Source organism: Sorex araneus, chromosome 10, assembly GCF_027595985.1.
Source record: "Sorex araneus isolate mSorAra2 chromosome 10, mSorAra2.pri, whole genome shotgun sequence".
Taxonomy (NCBI): domain Eukaryota; kingdom Metazoa; phylum Chordata; class Mammalia; order Eulipotyphla; family Soricidae; genus Sorex; species Sorex araneus.
Genome location: NC_073311.1, coordinates 66,641,535 through 66,657,540, shown reverse-complemented (window position 1 = coordinate 66,657,540; position 16,006 = coordinate 66,641,535).

Below are 16,006 nucleotides of genomic sequence, written 5' to 3'. Positions count from 1 at the left end.
CCCCGCACTGCCTACTGGCTGCCTCCTCAGCCTTGGGAGCCCTCCTGCCTCCTTCGCCCACTGGCTGCAACAGAACACTCCCAGAGAGGATACAGCCCCTGGACGTCTGTGCTGCCAGGGGCTGGACACAGGCCCACTCACGGGAAAGACCGTCCTGTAGTGTCCCCTGGACCCACCAGGAGTGAGCTAAGAGTAAGCCCTGACTGTGGGGTTTGGCCAAACTCCGCCCCATCCCCTTCCTGCAATAAATAAAGAAGAAACTACAGATGCTATCTCAAACTTTCACAAAGCAGAATGCTAACCCTCAGGGCCCATGAGTGCCTATATTTACAAAACATGTTTCTGAAAAAGCTTATTAGCACGTCAATAGGAACCTGGGTGTTGTAAATGAGGGCACTGGATTCCTTTGTCTTTTCCTGCCCTTCCCTTCCAGTTACTCAGCCTTGTGCTCTCCTTTATCACACTGCTGGCTCTCCCCTCCCCTCCCTGCAGCAGCTACTACTGGGGTCAGCTCTCCCCACCCATCCCTGCAGCTCCCAAAGGCGTTTGTCTGCTGCTTCCGCCCAGAGCCAGGCCTTGACCCTCAGTGTCTAAAGGCTGAGTTAAGGAATGCATAAGTATACTACTGAGGGGCTGGAGCGATAGCACAGCGGGTAGGGCGTTTGCCTTGCACGCGGCCAACCCAGGTTCAAATCCCAGCATCCCATATGGTCCCCTGAGCACCGCCAGGGGTAATTCCTGAGTGCAGAGCCAGGAGTAACCCCTGTGCATCGCCAGGTGTGACCCAAAAAGCAAAAAAAAAAAAAAAAAAAAAAGTATACTACTGAGGCGGGGGGGGGGGGGGGGGGCGGGTACACCTGGCAATGAGTTCTTGGGAGGAATAAGACCAAGATGGGACTTGCAGGAGTGACCCAAGCAGCTAGAAGCATCACTGCGGGACCCAGGACCTGAGGCCTGATCAGACTCTGAGTGTCGCCAGCACAGGCCCCCAGAGGGCTGGCCCCCCTCAGAGAGAAGCTGCAGTGGGAACGAAGGGCAGTGATAGGGCCTGGAGGTGGCCACAGAGTTTCAGCCTTCGCCTTGACAATGCCATAGCAACGGGCCCTTTGTGGGCAGAGTCCCACATGGGAGGGCTCAGGAGAAGCCGGTAAAGCTGGCATGGTCCGAGCACGTGTGTGGCTCCCGTGGGCGGGGCAGGGTCCTGCCCGTTGGCGGCCGTGCCTGAGCTGCGGCCAGGTGCTCCCCAGGGAACAGCAGCAGTAGCCAGACGCTGGGCTAGTGCCGTCCCCAAGCCCTGTTCACAGGCAGGCGGGACCCCGCAGTCCTCTGAGCCCGAGGAGGCAGGAGCGACTCTTACCCCAGCCTGACAGATGAGTAAACTGAGGCATAGCAGGTGCTCAATGACCTCCCTCTCTCTGTCTCTCTTGTTGGGAACATTTTGGATTAAATGGTGGGAATATCTTGGGGCTGGAGTGATAGCACAGCGGGTAGGGCATTTGCCTTGCACGCGGCCGACCCGGGTTCGATTCCCAGCATCCCATATGGTCCCCTGAGCACCGCCAGGAGTAATTCCTGAGTGTAGAACCAGGAATAACCCCTGTGCATCGCTGGGTGTGACGCAAAAAAAAAAAAAAAATGGTGGGAATATCTTGCCCATTAAAAAAAAAAAACTTGCTTTAGGAGAGATGAAGTCATGAGATTTGCTTATAAATGGATAGACATGGAGAATATGCTAAGTGAAATGAGTCAGAAAGAGAGGAACTGACATAGAAGGACTGCTCTCATTTGTGGAGTACAGAGTAACATCACACGAGGCTGACACCCAAGGACAGTAGATACAAGGGCCAGGGGGATTGCCCCATAGCTGGAAGCCTGCTTCATGGGCAGAGGGGTGAAGGCAGATGGAATAGAAAAGGGATCACTAAGAAAATGATGGCTCAAGGAGCCAGTTGGGATGGGAGATGCCGAAAGTAGGTAATGGACCAAACATGATGACCTCTCAGTGTCTGTGCTGCAAGCATGATGCACGAAAGAGAGAGTATGGGGAATATGGTCTGCCTTAGAGGCAGGGGGAGGGCGAGAAAGGGGGGTTATACCAGCAATATTGGGGGGGATGTGCACTGGTGGAGGGATGGGTGTTCGATCATTGTGAGGTTGTGACCCAAACATGAAAGCTTGTAACTATCTCACAGTGATTCAATAAAATTTAAAAAAAAAAAAAAAACACCCTGCTGGGGCCGGAGCAATAGCACAGCGGGTAGGGCATTTGCCTTGCACGCGGCCGACCCAGGTTCAATCCCCGGCATCCCATATGGTCCCCCAAGCACCGCCAGGAGTAATTCCTGAGTGCAAAGCCAGGAGTAACCCCTGTGCATCGCTGGGTGTGACCCAAAAAAAAAAAAGCAAAAAAAAAAACCACCCTGCTTTGATGTGCCAGGCTGCGTCTTTGACAGAGCCTTGGGTGGATGCCCTAGACTATTCAGGAAGCCTGTTGCAGTGCATATTTAAGGCCATGGGTCACTGGGACTATGGGACAGCATGTTTCTGGTGGATGCAGGGATGACATTTTAACCACTGTGACCACACGGGAAATATGTAACCCTATCTATAGATCTGTAATGGGGAAAAAGAACTTGTTTGCTCTGGCAACCCTGAGCACGTCACCACAGGCACTCTCCAGCACCCTTCTCGACCCGTATAAAGCCCTGCTGTCGCTCAATACAGTGGAACTGGTTGACAGAACCCTGCTGTGCCCACGTGCTTGTTCCTGTAAGGAACGGGCTCTAACCACCTTACAGGAGTTAACTTGTTTTTCTCAGATCCTCATTACAGGAACCCGCATTACAAAATAACTTATTTTTCTGCCCATGAGCAAGGAACTCGGATACAGGTGCCCCGAGTTGCAACTCACGAGAAGGGTGGTGGTCAGACCAGATAACCAGATGCCTCTCACAAGACCCATGACTGCCCTAAAAACCAGGACACAAAGCACTGACCCAAATGCTGACCTTTAAACTATAGGCTAAGGAGTGATGTGCTTTTAGAAAGATTGGTTAGGAAAGTATGTGTGGTTACAAATCTATTGGCTATGGAATGTGCGGGCTCTCCTGTAACTGCCAGTGAAGGCCTATATAAGAGCTCCTTTGGGGGCTGGAGCAATAGCACAGCAGGTAGGGCGTTTGCCTTGCACACAGCCAACCCGGGCTCGATTCCCAGCGTCCCATATGGTCCCCCGAACACTGCCAGGAGTAATTCCTGAGCGCATAAGCCAGGAGTAACACCTGTGCATCACCGGGTGTGACCCAAACCCCCCCCCCAAAAAAAATCTCCTTTGGAGAAGCTCGGGGTCTTGCCCAACCTGCTGGACTTGCGTGTCCCAGTAGGTGGCGAGACCCTGGCTAGCCAGTCTTACAATAAACCCTGCTTGCTATTTGCAGTCTCTGGAGTCTCTTTGTCGTTAAACGGAGATCTTGATCCGCGCCCTACCAGTTCCTTTCTGTAGCAGCGGCATAGACTGGCCCATTCGCAAACCCTTCCCACAAAGGAAGTGGGGCCCGACCTCCTTTGGATCTCTGTTCCCCCATTCCTCTCCCTTTTTTAGTCCTCGCAGGTCGGTCGAGGGCTCCTAAGGGAACGAGAAGAAGGGGGTAACGACACTCTGTCTCTCTCTCCCTCTCTCTCTCCTCTAAATAAAACTGCCTTGCTTCACTGTTCACCCCCCTGAAATCCTTTTCTGTGCAAATAGACCCTCGAAGCCTGACAAGGTTCAGGACTGGCTTTGCTCTCCTGGAAGAGCATGACGTCGAGGTGCCCCAATTCCAGAGAAGTCGGGCGGCCCCAGCGGGAGACAGCACAGCAGGTCTTGCATGTGGGGTGACCCGGGCTAAGTCCCCGGAACCCCAGATGGTCTCCTGAGCACTGCCAGGAGTAAGTCCTAAGCACAGGTCCAGGAGTAACCCTGAACACCACTGGGTGTGGCCCGAAATCAAGCCAAAAAAAAACAAGAAAGAAAAGAAAAGGAAAATGTGTTGTACGAACGTTCAATTAAGCGGTCTGAGGCGCTGAGACAGGAACTCGAGAGAAATTACTGCTCATAGAGGATCAAAAGACTGGCCCACATCTTCTGACCAAGCGCAGCCTTTTCAGCCTCCTTTTATTTGCTGGCTTGTTCTAATCGCCAATGAAATTTAACAACGGAGTAAGAATATGTAAATTAACAGCCGGTTACAGAAACGGAAACATGATCAGTTACAGAAACGGAAACATAGTCAGTTACAGTAACGAAAACAGTTATTTACATAAATGAAAACATAGGTCATGACCTCCTCCCACCTGGGGTCTGTGAAAACCGGACCGAATGTTTCCATCCAAAGCCTCGCCAGGCCTGAGATCCGTGAGGAGGGGAAACCGCTGCCGCGTGCTGCGCATCCCCCCGGAGATCTCTCCGGCCCGCAGAGAGACAACAGTGGAAAGCGCTCCTAAGTGGGTGGGTTCTATGAGCGGTCCTGATCTGAAAATAAAACTGGTGAGGATAATAAATAGGGGGCTCAAGACGATAATACCGATCAAGAGCGCCTTTATTAACAGCCATGCTGGTTTTATACCTTTCTTAGCAGGGGGTTGGTACATGAGTTGTCAATCATCAGGTGTAGGAAGCCATATTTCAATCCTGGCTCTTATCTTCAAGTAAGACAGAGCCTGGCACTTCTCAAACAGGGGCCTAATTAAAACTTCTCTAACAAGGTCGCTGTTACTGACCTTACTGACCTTACCATTCCACTAGCCGATACCCGTGCCTGACATGATAGAAGAACATGTCACAATCTGTGATTGACTACTGTTTGTACGGGGTCCGGGCACGCATACCACTACCTGCCTCCCAGCAGGCAAGTAAAAAATGCTGTAGCTGCCAGTGAATAAAGCTCTCTCTCTCCTTTTCTCCTCCTCCTCTGTCTCTGCGTCTGTTCATTCGGCTGCGTCCCCTCCTCAGCCCCACCAAGGGTCCTACCTGCTGGACAGGGCGGGACCCTCACAATCAGGGAAGTGTCTTCTCAGACCAAATAAGGAAAGGTTCGGGGCGTCCTTTGGTGGGCTTACAACATTCTCCAAGAGTAGGTTGAGAAATAGTGGGGAGAGGAAGACAAGGGTTTATCTGGCAGGAGCATCTGGCAGGAGGAATGCACAAAGCTTTTAGTGTAGAGGAAGGCACTCTACTTTACGGGCTTTTTGGGGTCTCGTGGTTACCTGCCCTGGGCTACTTTTACTTCTTGAGTTTAGCTATTTCCTTTGTTACAAGGGCACCTGTGCCTCAGGTTATGCAAAGCTGGTAATGGAATTTTCCGGTTTGTCCAGGGTAAAGGTTTCGGGGTCCTCTTTTGTTCAGGGTCCTGAACAGTCCCCAACAGTGTGCTGCAGAAACTTGCTGGCCACCGAGGGTCAGTTTTGCCTTCTCTGTATCCATCAGACTCTGAAGCTTAGGCTCGCCCACTTAGTGCAACGTCGGGTCCTGGTTCTGCCTCCTGCTTGCAGGGCAGCATCCAAGGACTCATCTTCGTGATTCAGTTGGACACCAACAAAAATGTAAAGAAACTGGATGGCAGATCTGTTCCCCACTCTGGGCAGAGTAAATGGGTTCCAGGCGTATTTGGGGGCTGCCCTATGGCTGGGGGAACACGAGTGTCCGTGCAAGCAGGGGCGTCGCAGACTTCCCTCAGCCTGAGATTCCTCACAGTGGCTCTCACCCCCCCCCCCAACTCACATAAGTCACCTGCAACACTATGACAGTTTCTGAAGGCAGGAGTGAGTGGGTGATGTGTGTGTGTGAGAGTGAACATGTGTGAGTGTGTAAATGTGAATGTGTGGGGGGTGTAAATGTATGAGTATGTGTCAATGAGTGTGTGTGAGAGTATGTGAATGTGTGAGTGTATGTGTGGGTATTTTTGTGTATCACTTGTATCACTTGTCATCCCGTTGATCTTCGATTCGCTCAAGCGGGAGTCAGTAACGTCTCTATTCGTCCCTGTCACATGCCAGTGTAGCTCAATGTAAATGGGAGTGTGTGTGAGTAATGTGTGAGTGTGTGTGAATGACTGTTGCGAATGTGTGGGTATGTAAATGTGTGTATGTGAATGAATGGAGTGTAAATGAGTGTATGTGCATGGTGTGTGTGAGTGTGTATGTGTGTGGTGCTCCACTGCTGAACTACAATCCCTGACTGAGAATTATTCTTTCTCTATTTTTGGGGGGTGGAGGGGCCTAATCTGTCAGTGTTTAGGGGATCAGGCAGTCCAGGGGCCAAGCCTGGGACTCCCACGTGTAAACTCACCTGCCTCATTTCCCCCCTCCTATGAGAACAAACCTCTTGGCAGTAGGGAGAGTCCACATAGTTTCTGAGTTACTCCCTATGTTACCGGCTATGTTACTGTTACTCACTCTTTGTAACACAGTAACTCAGGAGATAGTAACAAAGTACCATTGTTAGACTATCGCACTCACAGTCCCTGTGAGTAACTCAGTTGCCAGAAAACTAAACATGAAAGTTCCCAGTGTAAGGAGATGCTCCCAGGTCAAGGACCACCCCCGGCTTTGCATGTGCAAGGACCAGGCTTGATCCCCATCACCCTGGAGTGCCCCCTGAGCACTGAACCTGGAATATCTCATGTCCCCCATGTCACACAAGCACATGTACACACATACATGGCAGTGTGTCTATGATAACACGCATTTCCTTATCGAGCCAACTGAGACCCAAGGGCCCTGTCCCAGCCACAGCCACGGGGATGACTGGACAAACCCAGGACCACATCTCACTCTGGCACGTGCTCGGAGCCCCGCCCCCTCCTGTCCTCGCCAGAAGCTTCCCCAAAGCCTGTTCATACAAAAAACAGACAACAGCCAGGGCTGGGGCCACAAAGACACTGGCAGGCTCCGACTATCCACCAGGGGGAGGTCGCACTGACGGGACAGCGCGAGCTGCCCACACGAGCTGAGTCCACTGGCCTTTGCAAGCGGCTTCCTCCTCCCTAGCACACAGTTCTGGCGCCACCAGAGGATGCGGCTACAGAACAGCCGCCTCCCCCTGCTGTGGGGTGGCAGAGGCTGGCCTGCGGGTGCCATGCCGATGCAGCCGGACCTGGCACCAGTACCGTCCAGTTCCTGTTTTTCAGGAGGGGTTAGGTCCACCACCCTGGGTGAGAAACCACCGCTGAGCACTAAGGCAGGAGTAACCACAGGGACACGCGCCCACACCCCGGGTGAGTGTGATGTAGGCAGGTAGGTAGGGAAAGGCCCTTGGCAATGGAACAGATTAACCAAGTCTCTGGGAAGGAGAATCCTGAGACTGACCCACCCTGTGGATGCAGAAAACAGACCTGATAGGACCTTCAGCAGACCCTGAGGAGGTTGGGCCCTCCCCACGAAGTTCCCGAATTCCCTCGACCTCTCCCTTAATCTGATTAAGATGTGATCCAGCCTAAAGAAGACCCAGCCTCCCCGGTAACCTCCTTAGCAACGGACTTTTACCTGGGAAGAAGCCCCACGTGGGGGCAGGTTGGAGAAACCCTATAAAGGCCACCTTGAACAAAGGAAGTGCGCGCGTATGCTGCCTGAGCCCATGTACTGCTTGTGCCCACGTGGCCGACCACATGTGTCGCCCGCATCTCCCCCCTTGAGATGTGTACTTTCATGCTTTCGTGTCCAGTGCTAGGATGTGTGTAGAGCTTCCTCCACCCTTGGAGAAGCCCGCGTTCCCTCTTGAGCGCGTTACTCCTACTGTTTTTTCCTTTCCACTTATCCCTCCCTCCTTCCCTCAGAAACCTCTAAATAAAATCTGTTACTTCACTGCTTGTCTACTCCTGAAATTCTTTTCCTCGAGCGAAGACAAGAACCCAGTAACTCTGGGTCCCAGGTGGTAGAGGCGGCTGGGGAGAAAGTGATCGTCTTTCTCCTCCCTGCTTCATGGAAGTCACCCGTGGGCCCACCGACATCAAGTGTTCCTCCAAAGGCCCCTCCAAGGTCCTGTGATAGGTCCCGCAATTGTGTCAGCACCCGCCAGCCCCAGGCCCTGCTCGTCCCCGTGGTCATCTGTCCGGAAATGACGCTGCGTAATGCCCACTTCTCTGTGCTCGGGGCCAGACTCGGGAGATTTTCTCCTCTGGGCCCGCCAGTGTGAAATCAACTGCTACCCCCTGAAGGAGGTGCTTTCTCTTACACGGAGCCAAGAGCCTGGGTGGTGCTTGTTAGGGCGTGGATCGAGATCTCCCTTACCGACAGAGAGTCCAGAGACTGCAAACAGCAAGCAGGGTTTATTGTGAGACTGGCTAGCCAGGGTCCAGCCGCCTACACGGACACGCAGGTCCAGCAGGTTGGGCAAGACCCCGAGCTTCTCCAAAGGAGATCTTATATAGGCCTTCCCCGGCCGTTACAGCAGAGCCCGCGCATTTCATAGCCAATAGATTTGTAATGTTGCAAACTTTCTTAACCAATCTATTTAAAATGACATCACCCCTTAGCCTATGGTTTTAGAGAACAGTATTCGCGCCAATACTCAGGAATGTCCCGGTTCTGGGGCAGTCCTGGGTCTTGTGACATGGGTCTTGTGATATGCATCCGGCTATCTGGTCTGACTACCACCCTTCTTGCGACCCAGGGCGCCTGGTTCCAAATTCCTTGCTCAGGGACAGATAGACAAGTTATTTCACAATGCAGGTTCCTGTAAAAAGAATCTTAAGACAGTTAAATAGATTCCTATGGCCTGTCCTGGAATTCCTGGGCCAGTCCTCACAGTGCTCTCGAAGTGGGGGGCTGGGGGGCTCCCTGCAGTCCTCTCGAAAGTGACCTGGTTTCCCACAATAGAAACACTCTCCTGAGCGTGTCTCTGCACTGCACGGAGCCAACATCACACACACCTTCCTCTTACGTCTTCCTTAGTGGGGCGCAGAACAGCCTGGCAGCCCTCACAAAAGCCAATTGTTTCTACGGGTTTTGCTGAGTCACCTTACACTTAACCTGCGTATCAACTGCGTCCATCAACCTCCCTGTAACGTCTGCGAATGGTTCCCAGGGCCCCTGAGCGATCCTGTGGAGCGTCCCTCAAATTCTGCATCTGCATCAATCTTCTCAAAGCCCACAGGGCTGGGGCTGGAGTGATAGCACAGTGGGAGGGCGTTTGCCTTGCACGCGGCCAACCCGGGTTCGATTCCCAGCATCCCATTGGGTCCCCTGAGCACCGCCAGGAGTGGTTCCTGAGTGCAGAACCAGGAGTAACCCCTGTGCATCGCCAGGTGTGACCCAGAAAGAAAAAAAAAAAACAATCAAAGTCCACAGGGCTGCCTGACAGACAGGAGCAAAAACAGCACGAGGCAAGGTGCCTCCTTGGGGTCGTGCTATTTTCCTTTAGCCTATGACCATCTCATAAATCAATTTTATCCCTGAAAACTTTCATCCAGAATGACCTAAGTCATGAAGCTTTGCCTTGGCCTCATCACTGAACCACATCCTCCACTGCACGTACTGAGAAGGGCTTAAGCATGTCTTGGCGACCACGTGAAAATCTTGGGGCACCCAACAGGCACTTCCACTCCATCTTATAAGATAGTCCTCACAGAACAGAGGTGTAGGTCTGTACGAAGCACAGGCCTTTCTGAAATGGCCGGGCGAATCCATCCTTAACCCTTGATAAGAGGGAGGCTGCACTGGGCAACTGGGAGCACTCCCGAGCGGCCCAGGGGCTTCTTGGCTGAGGAGCAGGAAGCCTTCTCTACCGAGCCTCTCTCGGACTCGGAATCCGAGGCAGTGGCCACATCACCTTCATCTCAAAAGGGAACATTAATTCCCCAGCATCAGAAATACTTTTCCTTGGGGCTGGAGTGATAGCACAGCGGGTAGGGCGTTTGCCTTGCACGCAACCGACCCGGGTTCGATTCCCAGCATCCCATATGGTCCCCTGAGCACCGCCAGGGGTAATTCCTGAGTGAAGAGCCAGGAGTAACCCCCGTGCAGAGCCAGGTGTGACCCAAAAAAAGCAAAAAAATATATATATATATATACATATAAACATATATGTGTGTATATATATATATATATATATATTTCCTTTGAGAGCGCATTTCTACTGGAAACATGTTGAGTCTCTTTCAGGACTTGGGTGTGGCTGAGGAGCTGAGGGCATCTTATCCCTAATATTCTCCTCCTCAACTGTATCACTGGACCACTGTCATCCCATTGTTCATCAATTTACTCGAGTGGGTGCCACTAACGTCTCCATTTGTCCCAGCCCTGAGATTTTAGCAGCCTCTCCTTACTCGTTTTTCCCAACGACTGGAGGCTCTTTTCAGGGTTGGGGGAATGAGACCTGTTATTGTTATTGTATTTGGCATATTGCTTTTTGGGTCACACCCGGAGATGCACAGGGGTCACTCCTGGCTCTGCACTCAGGAATCACTCCTGGCGGTGCTCAGGGCGGAATACTCTTGGCAGCTTGCCGGGGTCTCTAAGAGAGGTGTGTGTGTGTGTGTGTGTGTGTGTGTGTGTGTGTGTGTGTGTGTGTGTTTGCCTTTATGATGATGTGAATATGCTCACTCATGCGTGTGGAAAGTGGCCTGGAGTGTGGTGGTAGTGGGGTAGTGGAGGTCACTGCCAGGCTGGGTGCCTTGGGTGAGGAGTCCTCCTCAACCGCATCAGGACAGGGAATATCCAATTCTCCAAAACTCCCATGTAACCCAGAATTCCCTGGGGATCTTAGTCCCTTCCTTAGATGCTATATAAACAATTTTCTCAACTTCTTTCCAATCTTTCAAATCTGGGTCTCTAGGGTCCCTTCATCCATGGGTTTATTTCATAAACTACTTTAAAGCAGGCCTGGAGTTGGTCGGGGAAATGCGGTCCCGCGGGTCCCCACTCTGGGGGAGAGATACCGAATGAAACCCCTGAGTGGCCCGGCCTGCTCAGTCGGGCTCGAGACACACGGGAGGAATCTGGGGAGGCCTAGATCTGGCCCAGCTTAGTGGGGGTCCTGGCTAAGACTCTAACTCCCGCATCCTGAAAGATCTACCATCCCACTCTCCTCCGAGGAGGGGATACAGATAGGACTTCTAAGTCCCCAATAACCCAAAAACTTGTTCTCCCCCTCACCTCTGTAAGTGGGGTTCACCGACACAGTCCCCACCTTTGGATGCCCACCAGTTGGTGGTTCACGCCCTTGCCCAGGGACACCAGCTGTGAGTTTCAAAGAAAAGCGAGGGTGACTTGAGCATTTGGTGCCGAGAACTGTTCCCCTGGCTGGCCCACAGCGACGGACAGATGAACGACTAGGGGAACGGAGAAACAGGGCCCCAGGCTGGTTGGTAGACAGTTTCTCTCTCCGCCCCAGCGTAGCCCGAACTCTCCCTTACAGCACAAAGGCAGTCGTAGCTTTGGTCGTAGTCCCAGTCATAGAGTTCCATCGTCCTAGTCTCCTCTAGACCTCACAGTCCTCTCCCCTCTTACCTTACAGCACAGTTACATGCGGTCATGAAGGGTGGGGTACACACGGGTGGGGTTGGACATCTCACAACAAACAGAGGTAAAGCCCTCCTTCAGGGGAAGTTCTAGGGGATTAACTCAAGGACAAGATCTCATCTCAGGGGCCTGCACTCCAGGTTACTAGGAGACCCGCTCAAGGGCGGAATTCCAGCCAGGGTGAGTTGCTTTCTCCATTCCTCTAGTAATGCATTTAAACAATCATAGTAAATTTACTTCTGATAGTATTTCTAGTCATTTTGTATGAACACAGTAAGAGATATATTAAGCTTAAAGGTTGGCTCTTCCTGGGGACATCTCGCTATACATCCCAGACCACAGTCCTCAGGCCAGGTTAGTCTTTCCTAACCCCAGCAGGGTCCTCATTCAGTTGCTTCCTTTTGGGTCATGACAGAGTTTGTCCATGACTGTGCTCTTAACTTACAGTTAAGTATCATGGTGCTTGGCCTGGCCCATTTCGATGCCAGAGTAGCTCACAGCTTGCCCTGGGTCCACCAGTCCCTTGTCGGGACCCTGCTCTTGGGGTGCTAGGAACTAAGGGCAACTGAGGCTTAAGTCAAGTAAATATGGATGCCCAGGAGTAAATATTATTCTGGAGTCAATCAACTCCCATGTCACATAGCATAGCATCAACTGTCTTCCTGCGTCTATACGAAAGGACGTTGCTAAACATGCAAGTGACAAAAAGGAAAGAGAAAACAATGTAGGATTATTAGTGCCTGATGGAACTGGGTGTGCCTCAGGGCACTGTTGTGGGAGTAGCTCAATAACCCTAAGGTCCCTGCGGGAGGAGCAAGGACAGCCCAGCGTTACCCAACAGGCATACATGACCAGACTGTGGGCAACAAATCAACAGTAAAAACAGGTTAGGGGCGGGGAGAAGAAATATATACATGCCCCGTCACTGTCTGCAGGGGCAGAGGCTGGCATGTGGAAGCACAGAGGAAGGGCGGGCAGATGAAGAGGCAGCACCTGTAACACAGAGGTTCCTGCGTCTGGAGTTATTTCGCCTGCGGAGATGACCAGTTCGAGCTGGTAAATTAAAAAAATGCTGGTGATGCCAAGATCCTCCGGGACTGCCAGAGGTCAGTGTGAGAAGGTTACACGTGGGCCACAAGGACCCAGAGCAGGGGTTAACCTGCCGTAGCTGGGCTCGGCGGTAACGCACACGGGGAGGGGCTGTGCCTGAAATGGTCTCCTTTTTCACTCTGCTGGTGGCTGGTTTCCACCCTCCTGCGGGAAAGTCCCCCCCTCCCGGCCTGGGGGGAGACAGGACTGGAGTCCACTTGTGGTGCAGTGAACCCAGGTTTGGCCCCTGGTGTCCCGTATGTGATCCCCTGAGCACTACCAGGAGTTAGTTTCTGAGTGAAGAACCAGGACTAATTCCTGAGCATTCCCGGGTGTGACCCCAAAACAAAACCAAAACCAAGAACAACTCAGAACCTTCCACCTCGAACAAGCTGGTGTGGAGCTTTCGCATCGGCCGCCAGGCTGCTGCCCGCGGTGACGCCTCCACGCCGGCCAGAGCTTTATGTGGGCTGGGCTGGATTCCCAACAGGGTCGGCGAAGCGCAGGCCCGAGTGGGCCAGGGTAGTGCCGCTTACAAACGAACAAAGGCCGAGGCCAGGGGGGTAGCTCAGCTGGAAGGTGCTTGCTGCTGGCCTTGCACCCAGTGACCCGGGTTCGATCCCCAGAATCCCATAGCGTCTCCTGAGCACCGCCAGGAATGATTCCTGAGTGCAAAGCCTGGAGTGACACTGAGCATCGCCGGGTGTGACCCCAAAACAAACAAACAAAAGGTGCATTGTACAGACCTGCGAGGTCACAAACGGTGAACTTCGAAGGAACGAGCTGAGAGAACAGAGACATGGGAACAGGCTGAGAGAACAGAGACACGGGAGCAGACTCGGGACATCCCTCCGCTCCTTGATCTGTTGTTCCAGGCACCCCGGTCACGTACGGGCTCCCGTAGCTGCTGGCGGGGGCCTGCCCAGGGCGGTGTTTCTGGCTTGCCCGTCAGTGGAGGACAGGGTTACGGCCTTGCACCTTGGCAGATACACGAGGCCTTGGGGGCGAGCGCAGGGACATTCCCGAGTCGAGGACAATGCCCAGTTCTCCGGGGAGTTCACTCTGACCAAGGGCGAGCCAGGGCCTTGTCCCTAAACGTCCCCGGCTCTGGGCCAAGGCCCTGCTGAGCGGGACGACCCGGGGGCTCGGATCAGCATCCTCAGCACAGGAGCCTTTGGAAGCCCAAGGGGAGGCTGAGGGGAGGCCATGGGGGGGGGGGTGTGGGCATCTGAAACGGGCGCCACCTTCTGTGGTCCCCACGGGCCGGCAGGACCTGTCAGACGGTGCCTGTCACGCACCGTCTCTGCATCCGGGGGGCAAGCGTCCTCGGAGCTCGGGGAGAACGTGGCAGGTTCTTTCTAGGAAGCCACCCAGGTCCTCACACAGGACCAACGCTCCGCTGTGGGAGTCAGCCCGGCAGGGCCACACACGGTCGGCCGGCCGCAGGGTCCCACACACTGGCGCACAGAGCAGACACGGGCGCCAACTCTCCGGAGAACTGGGCATTGTCGACCCTGGGAAAGGTCCTGTGTGGGCCCGGTGACAAGGCAGAGGCGGCAGGAGCTGTCCCGGGTCCCGGGGGGCCACTGTCAGCTCTTAGCAGGCGGCCCCTGGCTTTGCTCCTGTTGTCTCCACCTTTCCGTCAAGTCACTTGCTTTTTTTTTTTTTTTTTTTTTGCTTTTTGGGTCACACCCGGTGATGCACAAGGGGTCACTCCTGACTCTGCACTCAGGAATTACTCCTGGCGGTGCTCAGGGGACCATATGGGATGCTGGGAATCGAACCCGGGTCGGCCGTGTGCAAGGCAAACGCCCTCCCTGCTGTGCTATCACTCCAGCCCCATCACTTGCTCCTTTAACCTTCCATATGCGGACGCCTGTGAGGCCCAGAGCAGTGCTCAGAGAGCTGCAGCACCTGGCCTGCCCGCAGGAGCCCCTGTCGGACCCCGCCCCACAACAGAGGTCGGACCCCAACTGAAGAGAACACAAAACAAGCCTGAGGTTCAAAACGCTTTCCACTGTGTCATCTTCCAAACAACTGCATATGACAAAACGTTTTTTTCTCGGAGATTCTGGTTTGATGCAAGTTCAGCCGTTTCACGAGTTGCTTTTGTGTCTGATCCAGACAGTGACGTCTGTCGAGGGCCAGAGGTCGGCAGCGCAAGGTCGAGGCGGGGCTCTGCCCTGCCGCACAGAACACGGAGAAACCTCCCGGAGGAAACCCAGCTGCTGCGAGCGCACGCGTGCAGAAGCGCATGTGAGCGGCGGGGCCGTGTCGGGCAGTACGGGCTGGGGCTGAGAGTCGTGGCAGCGGGAGAAAATCCACACAGTGCAGCTGGAGTGGATCTACTGCCCTGGGACGAACGGTGGGAGATAATGGGAGGGAAGATGCCACGGAGGGTCCCTCGAGAGCTCTTCAGGCGCGGGATTCGGGAGAACAAGGCCGACTCAAAGCTGCTCAGAGCCTGGGTCAGACCTCACCTGACAACTGTCCTCTGCAGCTGAGCCGAGAAGGCCAGGCGTGTCTCTGGGATTAGAGGCTGCAGAAGGGAGGAATCCTGGGGTTTGTGGAAATAAACGTGGACCGTGGGCACGCTGAAAACGCAAGTGACTCACAGAGCCGGAGAAACAGCTCAGACACCTGAAGTTACACCACTCAGTGTAACCGTCAGTGGGTCAGAGAGGAAACCAGAGATTCCCGGAACACACGAGACCCAGGACACGAGCTAGCAGAACTTTGGGGACATGGTGAAAGCGGTGCTGCAAGCGTTCACCAGCAAGAACCAGCCCTGACCAGGCTAACCACACAGCTCAGGCAACTGGAGAGGCACCAACAGAGGGAACCTGAAGCAGGCAGGAAGGAGGAAACAGCAAAACTTAGAGCAGAAATTAACAAATTGAAATCCAAAGAAAACAATCCAAAGATTAGGGAAACCAAGAGCTGATTCTTTGAAAAATAAACAAGACAAACCACAGCAAGACTAACAAAGAGAAAGCGGCAGGGCCAGAGAGTTAGGGAGAGGGAGACGGAGGGAGAGGGGGAGAGGAAGAGAGATGGAGAGAGAAAGAAAGGGAGAGAGAGAGAGGAAGGGAGGGAGAGAGAAAGAGGAGTGAGAGAGAGAGGGAAAGGGTTGGAGAGGGATAGAGGGAGAGAGAGGGAGAAATAGAGAGAAAGAGAAAGAAAGAGAGGGAAGGAGGGAAGGAGAGGGAGAGATGGAGAGAGAGGGGAAGAGGAATAGAGGGAGAGAGAGAAAGAGAGAGGGAGAGAGGGAGGGATAGACAGAGGGAGAGAGAGGGGGAAAGAGGGAGGAGAGGGAGAGGGAAGGGGGGAAGGGGAAGGGAGAGAGAAAGACAGTGAGAGAGAGAACCTTAATAAACCAAACAAATAAAATGGGGATGTCACAACAGAAACCACAGAAATC